Genomic DNA, 13,063 nt, shown 5'->3' with positions numbered 1-13,063 from the left:
CAACACCCCCTGGCCAAAGGCCCAAGTGCCCGACAACCAACGCGCCGCCGGCGTCAACGCAGACCTCCCAACGAGGCCACAACAATACCTCAGGTCCAACAATACCAAACGCCAAAGTCCAACGAGCTGACGATTCCACCCAAGCGCAGTACGGGCCCACAACCACAGACCAAAGGAAGCGCCAGGCGCGGACGCAAGCCAAGATCAGCCACGAAGCGCCACGGCGACCCCACACCCCCGCCCAAAGAATGGAACAGCACGACATGATCCATTCACGAGAAAAGCGACAGCACGAGCGCCACCGTTGCGGCTTGCCTCAGCTGATTTGCGAACTCATTTGACTTCGCGCGCTGTTGGCCTGTGACAGCGACTCCACATCCGTTTTCGTTTGATTCCGCGTGTCTTGTACCTGTAGGGTTCCATGTAGCGCGTACAGAGAATTGGTCGCTAGTATTGCCGGGGATAACTTAAGATGTGACTGACAGGCTCTCCGTTCATACTCGTCGGGGATACATGGGGATCGCAGGCACCAGCGGTGCACGGGAATCAGAGGCAGTTGAAGGTCTCGACTGCACAGCATGGCAAGCCATGCTGCTACGATATGTTGCGAAGAGAACCGGTCGATGCGCCTCAGGATGAGCACAGGGAGGCCTTCTGCCTCGCCAGTTGCTGGTTCAGCTTGCCGATGAGCTGCTTGCTGCCGCACATGTACTCCCGGAAGGACGCCCGCAGGCTCCGGAGCGCCGCCACGTCGCTCCCGTTGGAGGACGCGTTCCGCAGCGTGGAGAAGAGGCTCTTCCACAGCACCGCGTTCCAGTACCTGTGATCGAACGACATGGGGGGTTGGGTAATGATATGCAATGCATCTCCCTGATCTCCTACTTGCTCGGTTGCTTAACACGCACGCACGCACGAGAGACTGAAGAAGGGATTCGCAATGGAGGCACCATTTAAACGGCAGTTTCGGCAGGTATTCGTAGCCTCCACCTGCCATGGGCGCCTTCTCGATGCTCATGGGTGCTCCATGCAGCATCATGTGCGCAATGGCGCAGAGGCCGTATATGTCAACCTACAAGCAAAAGAGACCACCAATTTAGTGTGTATCAGATAGATAGTTGCATTCGGTAACCATTAATAATACTTGAGAAAGGAACAGGCTACAGACTCCATACGTCCAGTTCCTCTCTTCCTGCATCTCAACGCAGCTGAATCCTGAGGTTCCACAGTCCCCGTGAAACTCCGTGCCGATGGGGAAAAGATTTAGATCAATGCCACGGCCCCAGTCAACAAGGCAGAGCCCCTGGAATGCAGATTTCGTAAAGTTCAGAAAAGGGCTTCCAATGCCTGAATCCGGAGGTTACCCAGCATGTCAAGATGGATATGCTCACCTGATTCTGCTCGGCTCTTGTTTCACTTCTGAAGGTGTCATCTGTGATATCTCCTCTTTACGCACAAAAAAGTAGAAGAAAGATACAGATTAGTGGACACTAGTTGATATCATATTGAAACGAGTTGACACGGGCCTACGAGTTACTCATGGTGGTGAAAAGTCAAAGAATGGGCTATTGAAAGTCAGGTTTTCTTTCTTGCAAGAGCTTTGCATAAATGGATGTATCAGAAAATTTTCTTCTGAGTTAGCACTGGCTAAGATATAAAAATCCTATCTCTCAATTGAAGAACCTACTTTAACTACATACTAGTTTGCAGTTGAAAAATCCTATCTCTCAATTGTCCAAATCCTATTTCTCAAGGGAATGATGGAGATCAGAAAATCAACATCTGAGCAGAAACTAGGAGCATCAAATGTGGATTCTCTGCTCATAAGTAATGAATATACTAGTAAATGAGCAAAGATTTTTGCACCCACCAACACAACACCTAGGGGCCAACAAATAGACCACTTATCAACTTCTGCTTTTATGACCAAACATCTCAAACATTTGCACAAATAAATTATGTTTCTTTGCAAGGACTAAGTATAGCATCTGGACTACTTGTAACAATTGCAGATGTTTGTGGAACTCAGGACTAAACATTCAGAACTAACCAGGATATGTCCAATACAAGAACCTTTCAGAATTAGAATGGCGATAATGGTCCAACCTTACAGTTTTATGTTTGAGAATTTGCAATCTCAACCCTTAATACTAGAGAAAATTAATGAATTTCACATGTTTACTATCCAGTAGACATACGGACATACCACTGAAGTGGGGCCGCATAAAGCAGCAGCAACAATGGTATCATATCTGCAACCTCCCCCTTCCCCTCCTCTTTTTAAGCAAACTATACGTCACTTAAATGTAGAGTGACTGGCTTAATAATTTTGTATTATCTATTATCCAGAAAACACCTGGGAAATTGGAGGTAGAAGTACATTGATTACCTTGGGTAGCAAACAAGGATATTGTCAGGCTTGAAATTACCATGGATTATGCCAACACTGTGCAGTGTTTCTAACATATTCAGCATCTCTATGGTATAATACACGCATAGAACTTCATCCATGTTCCGACTAACTACTAAGTGGAAATTTATGACATCCTGCAAAAGGGTTGAGTTATATCTCACCACATCTTAGCAACATCCATTGGTTATAGTTACATATTGTCACTAACACAGATAAGATAATCCAGCCACACAAAGTAGTTTTGCTAGAACTGGTTTCTAAAGGATTCCATGATAAATAAGAAGTAATTACCAGAAGAGTTCCACAGGGCAGGTAATCACAGACTAACACACTGACATCAGAGAAGACGTGCATTTCATGTGCGTAGCCAAAGCTTGGTCTCTGGAAGTAAAACAATTTATTTATAGTATAAACACCATTTTGATTTCATGAAAGCATCATGGCTGTTCTTAAACAGAAATCTTGTACCTCAATATCAGATATGCGCATATCAATCTGGCGATAAATGTAAAATTCCCAAGGAAATGAGGGATTCCGAATCTGCAAGTAAGTACTAGGGTTTAACAATGGAAAGAACTACGAAAGGTAAGTTTCAGTATGACAATGGAAACATGTTTCACCTTCAAAGCAACCAGTTCTTCCGCATTACCATCAACAGTGGCTTTGTATACTTTAGCAAAAGCACCAGAACCAGGTGATCCTTTGATTTGATACTTTCTGCCACCATGACACAACAAAGGAATTGTAACTATACTTTGTAATATATATATAGGGAAAACTTTATGTACTCATTACAAATTGAGAGCACTGATCATCAAGTAGCCAAACTAGGAACATGATGCAAAATGTATGACAACTTTGTGCAAGACAGAAAAATAATAATTACAGTTATACCTAACTCAATGATCTTGTTTCTTAAAGCATTCTGTGAAGAAGTTAAGGGAACCTTTCCGGAGTAGACCTTGTTGCTCTTATGATAGCCCTGTTACGGATTTGTGCAACCCTAAGATGAGGGTCAAGCAACAGATTGAAAAACCCTACATGCTGGTAAGTAGCAACTTACAGCGAACTTCTTGAGGTCACCCTTAATTGTCTGGAGTGAAGTGTCCCTAGTAGACTCGGACCATGGATCTACTGCAATAGGTTCCTTCTTCTGTATTTTTTATGGTTTGGGCTAGAGAAAAGAACAAACAAAACCAGAGCGAAGAACAACCAGTAATCCACCAGGATGATAGGCGTTAAGCAACTGTATGCATGAAAATGATACTAGGTAAAATAATGAACAGTGATGAAACCTTCTGTTGGAGAATATGTAAGTTAAAAGAAAAGAAGGGAATAATATTTTGCATAGATTACTTCCCAAGCTTAGGGAGAAGCTATATCTATAATGCTCAGTACAAAAAAATAAAACTCCCACTTTTCTGTGTCTATGCTCCATAACAATGCTCAGTCCACTAAAGCTATGAAAATGCTCTGTCCTACCATATACCCAAAGTTTCTCCAGGATACACTAGCAACTCACAATAGATCATATGACCAGGATGAATCAAAGTTTGAAATTCATTACCAAGTATGACTAATTCAGAATTAAATATATTTCTCACTCATACCATGATAACCAGTCTAAGCAACGAGAGGCGTGTTATATTTCCTAAAATCAGGTTCTTTGTGTACCTCAGACGGATATAATCTTATTTCATTAAGTTGAAATAATAAACTTTCAACTAATTACCATGGATCTAAGTGGCAACAGATTGTATTGTTGTATAACAGTTTAAGCCAACATAGTGTAACAAATATGAGGTAGACATCAATGCACGTTAGCCTCAATCTATATTCAAATCTCAAGCCACAAGCAACATGAAAACAGATAAATTGCTGTTATAAATAGCATATGGTGAAAGGAGACTAATCACAAGCACAGGAATGTGCAGATCATATTCAATTATCCCAATGTTATTAAGTCGTCCGAACGATTAGCCGTTGATTACCCGTCCGGTCAGCAAATAAGTCAGCTAATCATCGATTCATTACAACTAGACGTCTATTCTGGGCACGGACGACTTGCCTGGAAGGAAAGAAACTTGAGTTTTTTATTTTTATCATTAATATTTAAATAAATAGACCCCTGATGATAATATTTACACAAATAGATGCCTACCGCCCTCTGAATGCAGCCCTTTCAGAGGACGGTAAAGATAGTGACGTTGCATCGGAGGCCCTTACTGCTCTCTGAGAGGCGATTAGTCCTTACCACCCTTTTAGTGGGAGGGAGGCTCCACCCTCGAGCGCCCGTCGTGCAGCACCCCTTACCGCCCTCTGAGAGGATGATTAGTCCTTGCCGCCCTCCCAGAGGATGGTTAGCCCCACCGCTTGGATTTTTTTTATTTAACTTTTGTATGCGTCAATTTGAAAAATAGTGCACATTCATTCGGTGAAAAATGTTAGTTGTGTAAAAAGTGGTCAAACAGCATCGCGGAGTAGTTCTTTTTTAGAAATTTTGGATCGATGTAAATTTGTCGATATTTGTTTATTTATTTGATATAAAACTGTATGAGTATTTTTTTTTTTTAGTGGCGTAATATTGGGAGGATACAAAATCTAATTTTTTGAATAATTGTAGTTGTGAAGCACTATTAGCATAAAACCTAGCACGAAGGTTACATAAACTGACAAATATTACATGGGACATGGAGTTTGTCGTTGTTGCGCGAATGAATCCTAACCATAAAGACATGACGACAACAAACGTTGTTATGTATGATACGTCTAAAGATTAATCTAATAGCGTGTCGCTGCTAATCCTAACATACCTTAGTATATGAAAATATGCTGGGTTATAATAGATGCTCTCTACTAAGTGCACTTAGGATATTTGCCCTTTATTAGGGTATCGAGGTCACCTGTCTTAGCGCGATGGGCCCTCTCTCACTTCCTTGTCCTCTCTGCTTTGTGTGCTTGAGCTACAGCGAGCTCCTCTGCTGCCTTCCTCATGCGCTCCTTCTCCTACCACTTCAGTCATAGTTTCTCCTGTTGTTGCTCGTACTTCCAGCATTCGTACGCTTCTCTTCTTTACCACATGCTCTTGTCAACCCACCGCTTCTGGTCTTCATTTTGCTCCATGTCAAGCTATTCCATGAAGTCACAGATAGGTGAAGGAGACTGGACAAATGAAACAAGATGTGAGATTAATAAAATAATACATGAAATCGTATGGAAAGTGCTGCATGAGTGATCTATGTCACTATACCGGTGGGTACTCATACGGTTCATGCTGAGGCTTGTCGTATTAGTAGTTGGCACACATGAAGAAGTGTAGGCCATATGTGTAAGAGATGTCCTGTGACTCGCGAAACCTACAAAGGTCGTCACATAAGCACATCGACGGTTCGACCCCCTAGGGGATAAAAATCCTCCAATGTTTCATGGGTGGGTTTGGTGAAGCTGATAAAGACATTGTAGTTGAGAGAGCTGAGGAAGGAGTGGTCTATTCATGGATGAGGGTGGGGTTATTTATGGTGGCTGGGACTGATGTATGGACTGAGGGTATGGGCTTGGCTGGGGGCTAGAGCATAGGATTCTCTATGAAAGATGGAAATATTGTGATATTGATGCTAGGCAAAGATCCATGTGTTAAGATAGAGGTGTTGCCATTTAATTTACGATTAAAACTCTACCGTGTGGTCACTTCATGTCTACAGCCTGCGTCAGGACAAATATGTTGTCATTTCATGGTTAAAGCGGTCGTGTGGTCACTTCGTTTCTAAAACCAGACTCATGATAGAGATGTTGTCATTTCGTGCTTAAAGCTCTGTTGTGTTTGGATAGTAGGTTAATATAATAAACTAATTATCACATTAATTAGACATAAAGTTCACAAATAGTTCATAACATAGTATGTTAATATATATATATCCATTAAGCTGAACTAATGAAATGGAAATGTAAACAAAACACATAGTCGTGGCTGGCATTTGCATAGTTGTTAGTGGATAGATGTTGAATACCTAAATCATCTCAAGATGGCGGAGGAAAGTGGCGACGCAAATTAATGAAAGAATTCCAGCTATGCCAGTTAATGCTATCAGGGTAAGATGGTTGTCTTCTCCGAGGTGGTGATGCGAAGTTGTAAGGATGAGTACCAAAATATCCACCATCATTTTCAGGGTCATCAATGTCCTCCAGAGATGGAGACCTTGGAGGGAGGGGTCGTTGTGGCATGAAATCGTCGCCGCCGCCGTCATCTTAAGCTATCACGATAGTAGCATGTCCTATTTTCTTGTCGGTTGTACGTTATCTCGATGTGGTGCATTAACGTCCTCTTGCAATGTCCCTTGAACCTTCTCCTGTATTGTTGCTGGAACGTCAAGGCATTGGAGGTATGAAATCATCATCCTCATCGTCCTCGTCAATTTATGGGTGAGTACTAGAGGGCACCTCTGTACCCCTTAGGTTCGCTGAACGTCGTTGTCTTCTATGCGAACCTGGCATCATACCCCCGCCGAAGAGTATATACATCATCAAGAAGTTTGTGATTTATTTGTTGATCAACTGTGCGTCTTTCAGGAACGCCTAAAGCAAGAGGAGCATTCGAATCAATGGAAAAAGATAAGTAGTATGACCAAATAGAAAATGACAAACCTAAATGTAGGATGCATACTAATCGGACAACGTCACTATTGTTTTTTTCCTCCTAGAGAAACCTAACACAGAAGGATGGTCGGCCAGTTCGCACACCTTGAGATACATTTGACGCTGCTTGTGCAAGAGGACCCTAAGGTCCTCGATAGTTAAATGTTGGAGCGGAGCGATTAACACAGAACAGAAGGATCTTACATGCAATTTGGTCACGGCTTGGATTAGGTTGTTCTCCTTGAAGGGGTCATCTTTCCTTTCACGCACAACCTGTAAAGAGATATTAATGCCATATGGATCGTTGTAAGTGTCCATGGAAAGCCTGTACCCAAAGATTCCACCATAGATTTATTGATCATTCACTGCAATGTTATGGCTTTGCACCAAAGCGCGAGTCCCCAATTATTTAAGAAATATTAAACAAGTATTAAATATCATAATTAATTTGTAATGAATCTTAATAGATAACTAACAAATAAATTAAAAATGTGAAATGTCGACCTCTGGTATGCCTACGTTTGGTATACCACTGCCGTTGTGCAAGTGCGGAATTGTATGCGAAATGAAGGTATCATATGAGCTCAAAACCTATGGGAGGAGATTCTTCGAGTGATCAAACATTGATCATTCGTCCGTGTGTCATGGGGTATTTAATTTATGTCATTTCTTAATCATCCATTAGGTTTTGTGATTTCATAATGTGGATCAACTTCGATATCAAAGCCGAGGACGAGGAATGGGTCAACCTATTGAAGAAATACAACTAGCGTGCAGTCACGTGGGATTAAGAAATTCAGTAATAACATAGTAAGTAGTACATAGAAAGTAGACACATCCGAATATGTAAGACTAGTTCACGAATCGAAGATGCATCATGAAACAAACATGTAAGTTACAAAAGTAAAGGTAAAATCCTACTGCTGTCTCCCCCGCTGTCATCAACCATTCCCATCATCATGCTCCCGTAGCTGTTGTTGCTAGTTCACCCTCACGTGGCCCCTAAAGTAGATCAGGGCGTCCGGTGGACCAACCTGCCTGGTAGGTCTCGTAGCGATCACAGGTGTCAAGGCCTCCTCCTGGCTCTGCTACGTCGGTAGTGGAGCACTGGGCAACTGGGAACACGTGACGACGTCGTAGTCCGGTGTGGCCCCGAAGAAGTCCCTCATGAGGTCGAACGGGGGTCTAGCCCAGGCTCAGCCTCCTGACTCGGGTATGACAACTGCGATGGTGTTGCCATCGTCCATGTATAATCACTCGAGGGGCCTGCGAACAGATGAATTTATTAGATACGGTAAATATGGAAATGAATGTATTAGTATAAAATACAATATTGTACATGTATGGTACGCAAGTGCAGCAGTAGACGGCCAGGCATGAGTGTCGAAGGGTGCGAACGGTGGAGGTCCAAACGGTGGACATGCGAACGGTCGAGATGCAGATGAAGACGTCCTGGCTTCATCACCGTAGTAACCTGCAGACAGATGATTATATTAGATATACTATTGAATATATTGAATATGGCAGTATATTGGCGCCCATCACCTAAGAGGCCTGCGAACGATGAAGGTGCCGGTACTGGTCATGGTCTAGGTGTCAGCGTCGATAAGTATGTAGGTGCACCTAATATATTTTTTGAAATTAATGTATCAGTAACAAAACAATATCGCTAATCATCGTGTGTATGAAAAATGTATACCTGTTGTGTCCAGCCCTGAAGGCCATGGTCGAGGTGGCGGTGTGGATGCCGGTCTCGGTGGAGGTTGTTGCACATCAGAACTCCTGGATGACTCTGCGTGGACCTCACTCGACCTGGAAGGAGCATCGGTGATGTCTGTGATGGATCGACATGAGGTAAGCTTTAGAGCACACGCGATCTTGTCGCAAACCCGCTTGACTATACTTCTGATTATCGAAACTCTAACAAAATTACCAGCACCAAGATCACCTAACAATACGTTTAGTTCACTACAATCAATATTGCTCCTAAGCAAACTATTCAATTTAAACTAATTAACTATCCATCTACTTAATAAAGTTTCTAATTATCTATAATTATTACCTACATCATTATTCTGTAAAATCTAGATAATCGAAACTACTGTACTCTAAATACTACTGTACATCTGATGAATATCCTACCATGTTGAAATTGATCTTTACAATATACTGTAAAAGATAAAAAAGCATCCTTTTATGATCACCTTTCTAAACCCTAGGTCTAATATAGTGTAACTATTGTTATGTCGCTAAACCTTAGATCTAGTGGTACTTTAATTACTAATAAAAATATAAGTCTAGAAAAATTACCAGAAACCGAGATCCAAAATTCGCAGAGAAAAAACAGTAGGACTTCGCCACGCTGCATCCCTCTCCTCTAGATTTAAATGGTTATTTTGGCTGATTTTCAGCCTTTTTATAGCGTGAGGCTGGTGGGAGATTGCGGGTGCCTGGGGCACCAACACTTAAGAGGGCGATAAGGGGGACTACCCGCCCTCTCAGTGGCGGTAAGGGGCGATACAACCGACGGGCGTGGGGGTGGGGCCTACCGGCTCTCTGAGAGGGCAGTAATAGCGCCACCATGGCATCCTTACCGCCCTTTGAAAAGGTTACAACCCTTTCAGATGGCGATAGGCATCTATTTATGCAAATATTGTCATCAGGAGTATTTATTTAAATATTAATGATAGAAGATATAAAAAAACTCAAGAAACTCGGGCAGTTGGGCTTAGGAATTTCAGCCCAGTTGTTTTTGAGGCTTCGAGCCCAGTAAGAATTAGCTATACATATTGCTCATCCCTTCCTCCCAACTCCAAGTCTCCCTCGCTCTCTCTGCAACGGTCTGAGCTCTGCCGACTACCCTCTGCAAGTCTGCAGTGCAGTGTGTACTTTACTACTGGCTGCCGTTGCCACCGGTCTGTTTTCTACCACTGCCGCCATCGGTCCAAGACTCCAAGTGGACGCCGATGAGCCAACCCTCCTCCTCCTCCAGCGGTGCTATCTGTTTAGTTGTTTCTACTTACTTTGCTTCGTAATTTCATGATAATCTCTTTGTGCACTTGTGTTTTCCTAATTAGGTAGTAGTATAGGACTAATAGAGTAATACTCTGAATCAGAAGTTCAGAACCATGTATAGTCACTTAGTAGTATATTACTAAACTACTACTTGCCTGGACAACTAGTCAGCCGGTAGTCGACTGTCTTGTCGACCTAGTCAGCTAGTCGGTGCCAAGATGACTTGACTCCATGACTTTAAAACATTATCCTGTTACTGGATAAACATTGCGCGAAAAATCAACCATTCCACCGCACAAGAAATAGGAAACATCCAAGTTGTGATATAAAGAGTTGTCAAAATACAAATAAAGCTTGGTGAATGTTACACTTATCATATAAGCTAACCCATTGGTGATTGACCTATAGTTTATTAGTTAAATAAGGTAATTATCAAATAATCCTTAATGTGGTTTGAATTAACTCAAAAAACGAGCAGCCCTGTATTTATAAAATCGACAAAATACCCCACATTTGTTTCAGCTTCCCTATAATGGTTTTTAATCTCTACTGTATAAAACACGAGTTGGTTCATACGCTACTGCTTCCTCCTACTCTCATCTCATTTAATAAAAACCACTAAAATTTGAATAATTTATCCACTTTTGCCATCTACCTTTGTCCTACAGTCTCCCTGTCTCGTTACTGGCTACGGATATAGGATCTCTTTTGCTAATTGAAATTAGGAGGAAAATTAACATCTCCTTCTTTTTTGGATCACATCTAAAATCGAATTACAGCATTGCTCCCAATATATTTGTTCGGCGGTGTTGTCATGACGCATCCACATCTTCATATCTTGAGTTTGTGTTTAGATGTTACCGCGTCAATGTTTGTGTTTTTGTTGCAATGCATGAACACTTAGCTAGTATTAGGAGTTAAGCCAAGTTCAAGCCGTTTATCACCCTGTCTTTAGTTTACATTGCTAGGAAGTATGATGCCCTAACTTAAAATGTGTTGAACAAGAGAACAAGGCTTCTACTGTTATACACATGTTAATAGACCATATTATCCATCGTCTGTAATATACGGTTCACATGAACTCTGCAGAGCAATTGATATAAGTTTTCCACAGTAGTAAGCTTGTCTATTTCCTGGTTATTAGTTTATTATAAGGACATCTAAAAATTGCACATGCATGCTTTAAACTTATGTCATGCACACCTATTTTTTATAAAAAAAAATTCTGAATATGAGCATTTTATTCTATTTTTGAAATTTTTTACATCTGAACCTACAACACTTATTTGGACCCACTTAAATGCGTGGCTAAAATAGAGAAAACAATTAATAAATAATCCATTTGTTCGTATGCCTTTTAAATGCAGTTATGTAAGCAACTTTGTAAAATAATCATAAATAAATTAGAATAGGTCCGTGATCAATTTAAGAAACAAATTAAGGCAATTCAGATCGGATGTTCAACAATTTTTTATGAACAAATTAAAATCATTCAAAGGCAATATCAGATCTAGTCGCTACATATTTTCAATAAAAATGAGAACAATTTGTGAACAATTTTGCTGCAAGCAAATTTTAGAAAAACAAATTGGTTCAAACTCACAAGTAATTTTGTATACTTTCAGAGCAAAATAGATGTGCATGCTATAAGACTAAAGTATGCATCTGCAATTTTTGAGTTTTACCTTATTATAAATGTATTGATAGACATGGGAAGTAAAAGTATGGGAATGATTTAAGTTATATGAATGTAAAATTTTCTGTTTGGACAGAAGTTCAGTATGTGTGTGTTGGTGAGAGCCGAGAACTCCAGTGACAAGACACAAATGACCACAAATCAAATGCCACAGCACAACCATGAACTCCTAATATGAAATTTGCAGTTGAATATGAAATCTAAGAGCTATTTGACAAAGACAGAAATGTGATGCTCAACATACCCATGGCTACAAACAATATGAGATCATGAGATATTTGGCAGATACAAAAGCGTCGTGCTCAACATACAGGCCAGAAACAATTTGATCGCATCATGTGGTTGCCATACCTGTGCATCCGCATCTGCTTCTTTTACAGTTTTCTCCAATCGTTTCAAAAAGGCCAAGTACGTCTTCTTCAAATGGTCGAGGGGCTCAGCTTTTCTGATGAAGCCACACACCAAAATTTACCATCACATCATCATGAGAACATGAGGTTGTATATGCTCAAAAAGAAGTAAGCATCGAGTGGAAAATATTTTCCTCTCACTAACCTGGAGACACCGATCCCATACACCTTATCAGCCTCCAGCACTTGGCCCTTAGCAAAGAGAAACAGTGCATATGATTCATAGAGCAGTGCATGCTCCAAGAACATATTCTTCTGTCCTCAAGTTGCTTTGGGGAAGTCACCAGTTGCATCCGCCTAAAACAGCAAGAATCACAGAAGATCCCCAAAAAATAATTAAAAGAACAACCAGTCAACCAGGAGGTATGAGATCAAAATTGACATTTAAAATCGATCAGTTACATAGAGGATCCAGATCTTGAGGAGGCGCGGATCAGTGGAGTACTGGTAATCATCCCTATATTTTTCAATGCATTCGGTCAGATAAAGCTTGAGCTGGTCAAGGGCTGCTGCATCATATTGTGGGCCTGTCCCGAGGTCATCCATAGCCTTGCTGATAGACCTGAATACAAACCAAGAAACCAACCTAAGCAAACAAGGCACATATATACAGGTTCACACCCAAAGGGCACGCACATCACACTGGTAAGCTTACAAATTGTGCATGTATACCCAATATGTGCATGAAAACCCAGACCTATGTACTTGCAAAATAAAACAAAGAGTGACATATAGATGAGTTTATATAACCAAGGGTTAATTAGATGCGTGTCTGTCGGTGTATCAGGAACCGGGGGTCCCCGAATAGCGAGGCCAGGCCAGCCATCCGTCACATGGCGCCATCCCGCGAGGTCTCTCTTGTGGGATGAGAAAAGGCCAATTCCCGGGAGAAGGTGCTCG

General features: G+C 41.5%; 1 pseudogene; it reads right to left on the bottom strand.

Annotated features, from left to right (window-relative positions):
* Positions 1-431: 431 nt before the first annotated feature.
* On the bottom strand, positions 432-12,787 carry LOC133890685 (mitotic checkpoint serine/threonine-protein kinase BUB1-like; annotated as a pseudogene).
* Between the last annotated feature and the right edge of the window lie 276 nt (positions 12,788-13,063).

This window comes from Phragmites australis, chromosome 14 (assembly GCF_958298935.1).
Source record: "Phragmites australis chromosome 14, lpPhrAust1.1, whole genome shotgun sequence".
Classification (NCBI taxonomy): Eukaryota; Viridiplantae; Streptophyta; class Magnoliopsida; order Poales; family Poaceae; genus Phragmites; species Phragmites australis.
This window is presented reverse-complemented; position numbering and strand designations above follow the sequence as displayed.